Source organism: Triticum dicoccoides, chromosome 3A (genome assembly GCF_002162155.2).
Source record: "Triticum dicoccoides isolate Atlit2015 ecotype Zavitan chromosome 3A, WEW_v2.0, whole genome shotgun sequence".
Lineage (NCBI taxonomy): Eukaryota > Viridiplantae > Streptophyta > Magnoliopsida > Poales > Poaceae > Triticum > Triticum dicoccoides.
The window spans coordinates 190892536-190906816 of NC_041384.1; positions in this window are offsets into that span (position 1 = coordinate 190892536).

The window sequence follows — 14281 nt, forward strand, 5'->3', positions numbered from 1 at the left end:
ATCCTCCTCTAAGGAGCTATCTATAACCAGCAAGACATGCGCTTCGTCAGATAGCATTGTCTGCTCTAAAGACCTTGTTTCCACTCCAGATTTTTCCATGACCGTGCCAAATGGCTGATGCACAGGAAGAGTAATTGAATGAACTAAAATTGTTGACAAATTTAACACATAATAAAAAAATGATGTCATGATATAATTCACATATAAGATGACTGGCTAACCAGGGTGGCATTGTAAAATTCACATATATGATGTCTGGCTAAACAAGATGGCATTGCATGATTCACATATACGATAAAGAAACTAAATAGATGGCATTGACACGAAGCATGTCTAAACTAAGCAGATGAAATCTTTGATGTATACAGTAAGCAATGTAAGGCACCATATGCATGACATTACCAACATCAGCATGCCAAGTTTCAACATAAGTTTGGACCTGACTCGGAGTCTAATAGGTAAACATGATGATAAAGTGGCATGTAATCATATTAAGTGATGCATAACGTAAGCAGACACGGAAGAGTGCGACCTCTCTTGCGGACCCGTGTAGTTCTCAAGGTCATCTGCTCAGTTGATGATGGTAATGCAGTTGTCGTGGCTGCCAGCGGCGGGGAAGAAGATCTGAGGTGGCGAAAGACAGCCTGGAGAGCGGATCCCTGCTATGGTGAACCCTTCCATCGTTGGAGTAGCTGAGCTGGGGTGGAACACAGCATCGCGGGAGCAGGACAAACCACACAAGGTTTTCTTTGACACATATCTGTAACAGAAGTAATTGTGTAAGGGCTTGTTTGAATTTAAGGATTCTAACAATGCAGGGATAGGAAGTAGACATGAATAGGATAGGAATGCACGTGCAAAACAGAGAATTTAAAAACACAAGATTTCTGCCAATCTGGGTGTTTAGTTCACAAGAATTGGAAGAACACATGATGCAAAGAAGCATGGTGAGATTAAGTCAAACCACAAAAAAATGTACGGTTATAATGCTATTATGCTACTATCTCTTAGTCTTGTGCTGTAACGACCTGACCCAATATTGGTCAAGTCTCTGTGTAGCTGTACCATCCCAAGATCATGATGGCACACACAGTACATTGATGAAAAGATTCAAAGTTCAATCACACCTGAATTTATTACACGATTCTCATATCGAGTCTTTATTACATCATAATAAATTCGGGCGAAGGGCAACTCATGAGAAATAAACTAAATAAAGCTGCGGAAGCGTAGACGAATAGCGAGTCCATCCGACTCCATAGGGCAATCACCAAGCGTAGATCGTAGCCTCACTCCTGGTCGGAAAACTCCTCTGCAACATGAGACGTTGCAGCCGTGTAGATCAGCATTTCGAATATGCCGTCAAGTCATAGAGAAAACAACAAATAACAATACTAACACTATATGCAATTTGGCTGTGGGGCTCTAAGTTTTATATTTTTGCGAAAAAGCCAGTTTTTCCCTACAACAAAGTCTTGCTTGCAATTACTACAAAATTTTGGTAGTTATTGAGATGGTTCCGCCAACCAATGTATCATTCCCAATTATTAATTAACCCCTCAAACTAATTTATTTGTTTGGTGTTGAGATTTCCGAAATACTCCAATTTCCAGAGGCTCAAATGTCCGTAACCGGGGACACAGCTAATCGATTAGGTTGTTACTCTGCAGAGTCTTGTGCACTTTACCCACAAGAATCGTTCCCTCCTTTATGTCCTCGCACTGGCTGGTGTTTGAAGACGGGAGGAACGAAACAGGGTCTTCCGTAGAGTTTCTCTGGGCCCTGCCGGTGCCCATCCATGTCCTAATGTTCTTCTACATCTGCTGGCACCGTCCGTCCAGAGTCACGCCTAAGGTCAACCCAGCTAGAGCCCATAATGGCTTGCGGCTGCACACGTAAGCTTCCTGTCAAGGGGTATCCATCCGTCTCTTCGTGGCTGGGTGAAGCTTTCCGCAAGATGTCATGGCGCTTCTCCATGCATCTCGGCCATCCGCTGGTTCCTCCAGGGTGCCCGTCAACCGTCCTCCACCCAGTAGTGAATTTGAAGTCCATCTTGAGCTTGAAGTCATGGGGTTGTCATCATCCTGACTCTCACATCTCCCCTATGGATCTCTCAACCAACCCCGTCTACGAGCATAGCAAAATAAACTACATTGTCCCGGGTAATAGTAACAAGGGGAATTGGGTTCATCCTACCTCATGATACTACTCAAGACATAACTTAAAATTCTCCTACTGCATGCATGGTGCGGAGGAATAATTGTAATGCAACAAAATCATAGGTATTGTAAAACATGATCAAATGACTTGCCTGGCTGACGGTCTTCAAACACTAGTGACTCGAGATAGCAAGCTTGACACTCCGGAAATTCTATCGAGTCAAACAATAGCAAAAATAAATATTCCACTAAATATCATAACAGCAAGCTAAAGGAAATCACACAAGCACTCAAACCAAAACCAAAGAAAACTCGAAGAACTCCAAACCAACAACTAGCAAGAAAAAACATTTTATTTTACTGTAAATAAAAGTTCACCCTCTATAACTTCAGAAACTAATCTAAAATATACTATAACAGAGGTGAAAAAAAATCCTAAATTAATTAGAACAACAGAAAACAACAGCAAGCTAAATGAAACTAGAAAGGCTGTTTTTGAGTAAAACTATTTTTATAAACTTAAACATGGCCGAATCTATTCTCTACAGAAACTATAGGAAATTTGTAAACTAACAAAAAAGAATCAACTAAAAATAATAAATAACCTAAAAGATATACACTTTTCAAGATTGGAACTATTCTGTTTTAAAAACAGAAACTAAAATTAAAACTAAAAACAAAACTGGCGCTACTGGTCTATCTAACGCTCAGGCGAAAACTAACTAAAATGCCCCCGCGGCTAAACAGAAATAACCAACCGGGCCGGTCTAACTAACCAGGTAACTAAACCGGAAATAAGCCGTAAACTAAACCGTACAAAACCGATCTAATACAAATAAAAACCTAACCCTTCGCTAGTCTAATCTAAGCCGTAGACTGCAGATCTAACGGTGGAGTGGGCACGGGCTTACAGCGCCGGCGGCGAGGAACGGAGACGACGGCGGCGGCTCGGGCGTTGGTGGTGCAGCGGCTCCGATCATCGGGGAGGAAGGAGGTGGCGTCAGGCGATGCGGCAGAGCGTGGGGAAGTTGTGGGCGGCCTTGGTGGAGCTCGGGGACGGCGAAGATGATCGGGATGACGGAGACAACGCCCTGGTGAGTTGCAACTCCGGCGAGGGGAGAACGAGCTCGGGGACGCTCCTCTGATGGGGGAAGGAGGTCGAAACCATGTCAAAACGATGCGCAACATCAGGGGAAGCTCATAGGTGGAAGATGAAGTCGTGATGTTGCTCACCGGCGGTGGAGGTGGTGATGAACTGAGGCGGCTGCGGCGAGATCCAAAGGAGGAGGGAGTGAGCTGTGGTGGGAGTTGAGGTAGGGTTTTGGGGGGTTCGGAAGAGGAGGCCGAGGGGTTTATATAGGGCAAAGTCTTGGAGGAGGGGGCGATGCGGGATCGCGATCCCGAGAAGATCGCGGTGTCGGGCGCGCTCTGTGTGTGCTCCGGTGTGGCGTGTTGTGCGCGAGGGGAAAGAGATGAGGCCGGGCCCCACGGTCAGTGAGAGAGAGAGAGGGGATGAGATGAGCGGGCAACCGAAGTGGAACGGCTTGGGGCATGAGCGATGTTGGGCTACGGCTCGGCCCGCTGCTGGGCCGCGTCGGGTGGCGGGCTAGGCCGGTTGGCCTGGCCAGCTCGGGTTTTTTTTTGAATAACCACACAGAGAGAAAACTAAATATAGAGAAAACTATAGTATTATTATATATGACATATATATATATATATATATATATCAAAATTCTCAGGGGAAATAATCCTACAACATGGACATTTTTCCAGAGGCAAAACACAAACTAAAAAAACATTTTCTGGAAATCCCAAATAAAATTCAAATTTGAATTCAAACTTTTTGGCCATAATTTTCTTCTGACATTTTTGGAGTGTCATGTTAGCTCCTCTCATACTTTTGATCAAGTATTTGTCAGGGATATTGGAAGTAAATTTTCAATTGCCAAGTTGAATCCAATACAAACAAAACTCAAATGCCTCTGAAAATTCCAAATGCCACACAATTTCAAACAATATGCATAGATGCTTATCTACTAATTCTAAAACATTCCAAATTGAAAATTTGGGATGTTACAAACATACCCACCTTAAGATGAATCTCGCCCTCGAGATTCGGGTTGGCTAGCAAATAGGTGCGGGTGGTCTCAGCGGAGATCTTCTCGCTCCCAGGTGGCTTCCTCCTTGGAGTGGTGGCTCCACAGAACCTTGCAAAACTTGATGATCTTGCTACGGGTAACTCTGTTCGCAGTCTCGAGAATTCTGACGGGTTTCTCCTCATAAGTCAGATCACTGTCAAGCTGTATGGCCTCTAGGGGCACTGTATCTCTCAAAGGAATTTCGGCCATCTCGGCATGGCATTTCTTCAGCTGGGATACGTGAAAGACATCGTGAACTCCTGACAATCCTTCTGGCAATTCCAGATTATATGCAACTTCTCCTCTGCGTTTGAGGATTTTGTAGGGGCCAATGAACCTGGGTGCTAATTTTCCTTTAACCCCAAATCTCTTGATTCCACGAAGTGGGGACACACGGAGATATGCTCGGTCTCCAACTTCATACGTTATCTTCTTGTGTTTACTGTCGGCATAACTCTTTTGTCTTGACTGGGCTATCTTGAGTCTATCTCGAATTAGCTTGACTTTCTCTTTGGAGTCTCTGATGAGATCGGGACCAAAAAGTTTTCGATCTCCAACACTATCCCACAACAATGGTGTTCTGCACCTCCTTCCGTATAGAGCTTCGAAAGGGGCCATCTTTAGACTGGTCTGATAGCTGTTGTTGTACAAGAAATCTGCGTATGGCAAATTGTCATCCTAGCTAGACCCGTAGTCTAGCGCATAGGCTCTCAACATGTCCTCTAGAAACTGGTTGACTCTCTCGGCCTGTCCATATGTCTGCGGACGAAAAGCTGTGCTGAATTCCAGCCTTGTACCCAAAGTTTCATGCAACTGGTTCCAAAACTTTGAGGTAAATTGTTTTCCTCTATCTGACACGATACTCCTCAGAACTCCATGCAGACATACGATCCTTGTCATGTATATCTTGGCTAACTTAGCGCTGGTATATGTAGTCTTCACGGGAATGAAATGAGCTACCTTGGTCAAGCGATCAACTACTACCCAGACGGAGTCATAACCTGAACGGGTCTTGGGTAATCCTGTGATAAAGTCCATTCTAAGTTTTTCCCATTTCCACTCAGGAATCGGCAGTGGTTGAAGTAACCCTGCTGGCTTCTGATGTTCCGCCTTTACTCGCTGACAAACATCGCATACTGCTACGTACTCGGTAATATACTTCTTCATACTTGTCCACCAGAAACTTTCTTTCAAATCTAGATACATCTTGGTGTTGCTTGGGTGAATCGAGTACGGTGAATCATGGGCCTCCTGAAGAATTAACTTCCTGACCTCTGGGTCATTGGGCACATAGATACGATCCTCAAACCATAAAGTTACGTGTTCATCCTCACAAAAACCTTTAGCCTTTCCGTTACTCATCTTTTCCTTTATCTCTGCAATTTCTGTGTCTGTCTTCTGTGCTTCACGGATTCTTTCAGTCAGAGAGGACTGCATATCCAAGGTGGCGACAAATCCTCTTGGTACTATCTCTAGTCGGAGCTCTCTGAGATCGTCGGCTAATTTCTGAGGTAATCCTCCAGCTATGAGGGTGTTCACATGGCTTTTATGGCTCAAGGCATCTGCTACAACATTTGCCTTTCCTGGGTGATAGTGCAATCTCATGTCATAGTCCTTGATCAATTCAAGCCATCTCCTCTGTCTGAGGTTCAACTCCTTCTGCGTGAAAATGTACTTCAAGCTCTTATGATCCGTGTAAACATCACAACTATTTCCGACAAGGAAATGTCTCCATGTCTAGAGTGTGTGCACTACGGCTACTAACTCCAAATCGTGTGTGGCATAATTCATCTCGTGAGGTCGTAGCTGTCTGGAGGTATAAGCTACAACTTTTCCTTCCTGCATGAGCACTCCGCCGAGTCCTTGACGAGAAGCATCACATTATACCTGATAATCCTTGTGTATGTCCGGCAAAATGAGCACTGGGGCTGTAACCAGACGTTTCTTCAGCTCCTGAAAATTGGCTTCACAATCCTCGGTCCAAACGTACTTAGTTTCCATCTTCAACAGCTCCGTCATGGGCTTATCAATCTTGGAGAAATTCTCAATAAATCTCCGATAATATCCTGCAAGTCCGAGAAAACTGCGGATCTCCTTGACTAAGGTGGGGGATTGCCAGTTGGTGACCGATTGAACCTTGGTGGGGTCGACTGCTATTCCTTCTCCTGAAATGACATGCCCAAGGAATCCCACTTCCTTCAACCAAAATTCACATTTGCCGAACTTGGCAATAACTGATGTTCTTGGAGTTTCTCCAGAACTAGACGCAGATGTTCCTTGTGCTCTTCCTCGCTCTTGGAGAAAACCAATATGTCATCGATGAACACCACGACAAACTTGTCCAGATATTCCATAAATACCTTGTTCATCATGCTCATGAAATACGCAGGGGCATTAGTCAATCCGAATGACATGATAGTATACTCATATAAACCATACCTGGTGGTGAAAGATGTTTTTGGTATATCCTGTTCACGAATCTTCAGCTGATGATACCCTGATCGAAGATCGATCTTGGAAAATACTTTGGCTCCGACTAGCTGATCAAATAAATCATTAATCATCAGAAGAGGGTACATATTATTGATGGTCACGTCGTTCAATGAACGATAATCTACAACCATTCTCAGGGTTCCATCCTTCTTCTCTACCAAAAGAACTGGGCTCCCCAAGGTGACGAACTTGGGCGAATATATCCTTTCTCCAATAATTACTTGATCTGCTGCTTGATCTCTTCCAAATCATTCGGGGGCATCCGATAAGGTCTCTTGGATATTGGGGCTATGCCAGGTAATAACTCGATCAAAAATTCTATTTCTCTGTCCGGTGGCATTCCTGGTAATTCCTCCGGAAATATATCTGGAAAATCTTGTACTACAGGCACTTCCTCCTGAACCACTCCCGTGAGGGAATTCACCTGCTTCTTCATCAGTGTGCATCTGGATACATACTTGATCCTCTTCTGCTCCGGGGTGGTGAGCAAAATCGTCTTGCGGCCACAGTCGATGTTCCCTTCAAACTTCGTCAACCAGTCCATGCCTAGGATCACGTCCAATCCCTGGGATTCTAAGACTATGAGGTCTATGGGAAAATCATGATTTCCGATGTTGAGGGTTGAATGACAGCCTAAGCCTGCCATCATCTCTCCTCCTGGGGAAGTGACCTGAAGCAGGATTCTAAGGGTCCTAGTGGGCAACCCATACTTTTCCACAACTACCCTTGATATGAATGAATGCGTTGCACCGGAATCAAAGAGTGCCAATACTGGACGTGAATTTAATAAAAACTTACCAACCACAGTGTCTGGCTGATCATAGACGTCCTCCGTGTCAATGTGATTCACCTGAGCACGAGGAAAAGGGTTGGACTTCTTTGCTGAGCTTCCATTGTCGTTGCCGTTTCCATTCCTCTGCTTGGCCTCGGGACAATTGGTGGCATAGTGTCCTGTCTTCTGGCACTTGAAACAGGTGATATGACTCAGATCCTTCTGAGCCGGAGCAGGACAATGCTGGTTGCTGTTGCCTCCATTGCCGGACTTGGAGTTGTTGTCGTGGTTGCGATTGTTCCCATTCCCTCCATGGTTATGTCCTCCATGGTTATGTCCTCCATGGGTGTGATGGGTATGTCCTCCCGAGTATGGGGCATAGAGGGGCTTCTGCTGAGCTCCGGAGTTGTACTTTCCCTGGCCATATTTCCGCTTGCGGCTTTCAATCTGCTGCTGCTTGCCTTCAAGTATAGTGGCCTTGTCTACCAGCTCCTGGTAGTTGTTGAAGGTAGCCACCATTAGCTGCATTCCCAGCTCATCATTGAGTCCCTCAAGAAACTTATACTATTTTGCGGCATCTGTGGCCACATCATCTGGGGCATAGCAAGATAATTTGCTGAACTCATCCACATACTGCCCCACAGTACGGTTCCCCTGGCATAAGTTGCGGAACTCACGCTTCTTTAGACTCATGGCTCCAGCTGAGACATGAGCGGTGTGGAAAGCCTGCTGCAACTGATCCCATGTCATGGTGGCGACCGGATAAGTGGCAGTGTAGTTCTCCCACCAAGAGGCTGCAGGTCCATTCAGTTGATGTGCGAAAAAACGCACCTTCTCGGCATTTGTGCATCCAGCAGTTGTTAGATCCCTTCCGATCTTGCGGAGCCAATCATCAGCTACAATCGGCTCGGTGCTACTAAAGAACACCGGCGGATTCAGCCTTAGGAACCGGTCAGGTTATCGACGAGGGGTGGTGGTGGTGGATTGTTGTTGTTGTTTCCTTGGTTTTGGATGAGCATTTGCATTAAGGCATTCTGCTGTTGAATCAGCTGGGTGAGCTCCGGCGGGAAAGTGAAACTAGGGTCACGTCTCGGAGGCATCTGGTGTTATGGAGTGGATGAGAAATTAGAATAGAACAAGGGTCTAATGAGAAAATAGCCCTACCCAAATGAATGCACAAACATAATCACACCAATCACATTCATCTCAAACAAGGTTCAAACTCGGATTACAAAATCTCACGACTAATCAAAAATAACAGCCTAACTGATCGACGAAAAATAAAATAACATGTCGGTCGACTAAATGTCTTTATCAATCATCCTTGCATCCTCTGGTGCGTCATCCTCTTGTGCGTCATCCTCTGGTGCGGTGCCTCCTCTTGCGGCTTCCTTCAGTGGAGCTCTCTTCATAATCCTCGTCATTGCTCATGAGAGGTCCATCATCTCCACTCGGAAAAAGGTCCTCTCCTAGATCCATATTCTCCTCAAGTGTGTCAATATATTTCTCCCGGTCCTCAATTCTATCCATAAAATCCTTGACTTCTTCTTCATGCTCATAGTGGGCTTCACGTGCTGCATCCTCCAGTTCCATTTCACGAAGATGCAACTTTTGGACCGTCTTCAAGCTCCTGTGCATCTGAATCTCTAGAGCCTTGATGTGAGCCTCCAAGTCTTGGGCATATGAGCGAACAAAGTCGTCATCAATAGTGCGGATGAGCTCTCCAGCTCTCCATCTGCAGTCATGTGAGAAATCATGGTGTGGTCTAATCCAACGAGCTCGGCCCTGTATTCCTCCTGGATGCGTCCAAGTGCAGTATGAACTGCTATGTCTCTCCCGAGTGTCCAAGTGGGAGCAATGAATCTGAAGTCAACGGGCGCCGAGAGACTTCCGAAAGTCCTCCTTGGTATGTGTACCTTAATCCTATAGCAAGGGTCTTCTGGAAATGCCATGATAAGGGTCCCGGTGATAGACGGCAGAGCAATCTTCAATTCCTTGATGATCTGGACCAGCCTCCTGCCGAAAAGCATTGTCTCATCTGGCTGGCAAAACTTCCGGAGCAGAACTGGGATGAACTTGACGGCCATCTAGAATGTTGAAAATTGGAGAGAAGTCAGAAATGAACAGGGGAGAATTACGGAATGATAAGGACATAAAATAAAATAGATTCTTCCTATGGCTTTCTGATTCTAGGTGTTACGTCCTACGGTCAGCGTGTGCTCTGAATACCATCTCTATAACAAGCTGACCCAATATCGGTCAAGTCTCTGTGTAGCTGTACCATCCCAAGATCATGCTGGCACACACAGTACATTGATGAAAAGATTCAAAGTTCAATCACACCTGAATTTATTACACGATTCTCATATCGAGTCTTTATTACATCATAATAAATTCGGCTGAAAGCCAACTCATGAGAAATAAACTAAATAAAGCTGCGGAAGCGTAGCCGAATAGCAAGTCCATCCGACTCCATAGGGCAATCACCAAGCATAGATCGTAGCCTCACTCCTGGTCGGAAAACTCCTCTACAACATGAGACATTGCAGCCGTGTAGGTCAGCATTTGGAATATGCCGACAAGTCATAGAGAAAACAACAAATAACAATACTAACACTATATGCAATTTGGCTGTGGGGCTCTAAGTTTTATATTTTTGCGAAAAAGCCAGTTTTTCCCTACAACAAAGGTCTTGCTTGCAATTACTACAAAATGTTGGTAGTTATTGAGATGGTTCCGCCAACCAATGTCTCATTCCCAATTATTAATTAACCCCTCAAATTAATTTATTTGTTCGGTGTTGAGATTTCCGAAATACACCAATTTCCAGAGGCTCAAATGTCCGTAACCGGGGACACGGCTAATCGATTAGGTTGTTACTCTGCAGAGTCTTGTGCACTTTACCCGCAAGAATCGTTCCCTCCTTTATATACTCCCACTGCCTGGTGTTTGAAGACGGGACGAACGAAACAGGGTCTTCTGTAGAGTTTCTCTGGGCACTGCCGGTGCCCATCCATGTCCTACCGTTCTTCTACATTTGTTGGCACCATCCGTCTAGAGTCACGCCTAAGGTCAACCCAACCAGAGCCATAATGGCTTGCGGCTGCATAGGTAAGCTTCCGATCAATGGGTATCCATCCGTCTTTTCGTGGCTGGGTGAAGCTTTCTGCAAGAAGTCATGGCGCTTCTCCATGCATCCCGGCCATCCGCTGGTTCCTCCAGGGTGCCCGTCAATCGTCCTCCACCCAGTAGTGAATTTGAAGTCCATCTTGAGCTTGAAGTCATGGGGTTGTCATCATCTTGACTCTCACATCTCCCCTATGAATCTCTGAACCAACCCCGTCTAGGAGCATAGCAAAATAAACTACATCCTCCCGGGTAATGGTAACAAGGGGAATTGGGTTCATCCTACCTCATGATACTACTCAAGACATAACTTAAAATTCTCCTACTGCATGCATGGTAGGGAGGAATAATTCTAATGCAACAAAATCATAGGTATTGTAAAACATGATCAAATGACTTGCCTGGCTGACGGTCTTCAAACACTAGTGACTCGAGATAGCAAGCTTCGCACTCCGGAAATTCCATCGAATCAAACAATAGCAAAAATACATATTCCACTAAATATCATAACAACAAGCTAAAGGAAATCACACAAGCACTCAAACCAAAACCAAAGAAAACTCGAAGAACTCCAAACCAACAACTAGCAAGAAAAAAACATTTTATTTTACTGTAAATAAAAGTTCACCCTCTGTAACTTCAGAAACTAATCTAAAATATACTATAACAGAGGTGAAAAAAAATCCTAAATTAATTAGAACAACATAAAACAGCAGCAAGCTAAGTAAAACTAGAAAGGCTGTTTTCGAGTAAAACTATTTTTATAAACTTAAACATGGCCGAATCTATTTTCTGCAGAAACTATAGGAAATTTGTAAACTAACAAAAAAAGAATCAACTAAAAATAATAAATAACCTAAAAGATATAGACTTTTCAAGATTGGAACTATTCTGTTTTAAAAACAAAAACTAAAATTAAAACTAATAACAAAACTGGTGCTACTGGGCCTATCTAACGCTCAGGCGAAAACTAACTAAAACGCGCCCGCGGCTAAATAGAAATAACCGACCGGGCCGGTCTAACTAACCAGGTAACTAAACGGGAAATAAGCCGTAAACTAAACCGTACAAAACCGATCTAATACAAAAAAAACCTAACCCTTCGCTAGTCTAATCTAAGCAGTAGACTGCAGATTTAACGATGGAGTGGGCTCAGGCTTACAGCGTCGGTGGTGACGAACGGAGACGACGGCGACGGCTCGGGCGTTGGCGGTGCGGCGGCTCCGGTCGTCGGGGAGGAAGGAGGTGGCGTCGGGCGATGCGGCGGAGCATGGGGAAGTTGTGGGCGGCCTTGGTGGAGCTCGGGGACGGCGAAGACGATCGGGATGATGGAGACAACGCCCTGGTGAGCTGCAACTCCGGTGAGGGGCGAACGAGCTCGGGGACGCTCCTCTGATGGGGGAAGGAGGTCGAAACCATGTCAAAACGATGCGCAACATCGGGGGAAGCTCATAGGTGGAAGAGGAAGTCGTGTTATTGCTCATCAGTGGTGGAGGTGGCGATGAACTGAGGCGGCTGCGGCGAGATCCAAAGGAGGAGGGCGTGAGCTGTGGTGGGAGTTGAGGTAGGGTTTTTGGGGGGTTCAGAAGAGGAGGCCGAGGTGTTTTATAGGGCAAGGTCTTGGAGGAGGGGGCGACACGGGATCACGATCCCGAGAAGATAGCGGTGTCGGGTGCACTCTACGCGTGCTCCAGTGTGGCGTGTCGCGCGCGAGGGGAAAGAGATGGGGGCGGGCCCCGCGGTTAGTGAGAGAGAGAGAGAGAGGGGATGAGACGAGCGGGCAACCGAAGCGGAACGGCTTCGGGCGTGCACGCTGTTGGGCTGCGGCTCGGCCCGCTGCTGGGCCGCGTCGGGTGGCGAGCTGGGCCGGTTGGCCTGGCCAGCTCGGGGTTTTCTTCTTCTTTTGTTTTGAATAACCATAGAGAGAGAGAAAACTAAATATAGAGAAAACTATAGTATTATTATATATGACATATATATATATATATATATATCAAAATTCTCATGGGAAATAATCCTACAATGTGGACATTTTTCCAGAGGCAAAACACAAACTAAAAAAACATTTTCTGGAAATCCAAAATAAAATTCAAATTTGAATTCAAACTTTTTGGCCATACCTTTCTTCTGACATTTTTGGAGTGTCATTTTAGCTCCTATCATACTTTTGATCAAGTATTTGTCAGGGATATTTGAAGTAAATTTTCAAATGCCAAGTTGAATCCAATACGAACAAAACTCAAATGCCTCTAAAAATTCCAAATGCCACACAATTTCAAACAATATGCATAGATGCTTATCTAATAATTGTAAAACATTCCAAATTGAAAATTTGGGATGTCACATGTGCTTCAATTTGGGATGTCACATTTGCTTCATGAATAGGAATTTGAAAAGGAGGACAAGTGGAAATTAAAATTCCTACGGTTTTTCTTTCAAGGAGACACTAAAGGAACAAATCCTACAATTTTCCTTTGCTCCATTCCTTTGCACCAAATTCATGAAAAGTAGTACCATAGGAAACTTTCCAATTCCTATGTTTTTCATTCACTTTTCCTTGCAAGCACTGGCGATTCTAGTAGGCAGGCTTGAGCAAGGAAAAGCCTACACTAAAAATGTTTTTGTGCTACTTTTATTACTTTGGACCCATGCCACTTTCCTACTAGCTCAGCTCCCAGGGCCATCGACAAATGCACAGCTCAAACGCGCAGAGATAAATAATGATGGCATTCAAGAGAGTCCATCATGGATTGCTAAGTTGCCTGGTACCTCACTGCTTGTCATATAGTAGGATAAAATAATCATATTTCCCATTACTCCATGTGCTCAGTGGACAATATATATATATATATATATATATATATATATATATATATATATATATATATATATATATCATATAGAGTAAAAAGAGATGCAACAAGTGTACAACCTCTTTGGCGAAGCCATATCGATCCCAGCGTGATTGGGATGGCCGGTGAGGATGCTCCGGCTGACTTGGCTGTCGGAGGAGGGGAAGAAGATCTTAGGCGTCTAGAGATGGAGCCCGAGGTACTGCTCCGCTGTGATGGAGGGTTTCGTCGTTGAAGCAGCTCCAGTGAGTTGTACGACGCCGAGGCTAAAGCAGGACAAGAGAGACAATGTTAACCTGCATGGAATTCTAATATCATCTCCAATAGATGACATAAAATACATAACCACAAAGTGCTAGATGTAAAATACACCAGCCTCTCATCTCTGAACTTAACTGTCGAAACTGAATTTAACTGTCAAAACTGAACTTAACTGCCGAAACTGAATTTTGCTACCGAAACTGAATTTTGCTGTCGAAACTGAATTTTACTGTCGAAACTGAATGCACTAGAGGTGAGGCTACATGTCAGTCGATTGACTTTTTTTTATCTCTGGTCAGTCAATTTTGTAGCCGTTGGATACGAAATCAAGGGCCTGCAGTTCATCTTCAACCTCCACACCCCCCTGAGACGCCAGCCACCACCGGCCAAACAGCCGCCCCTCGCCGCCCGCGGCCAGCGGTGCGTCGCCCCGCCCGCCCCGAAACACTCCCCACTGCCGGTGCGCCGCCGCCCCGGCCA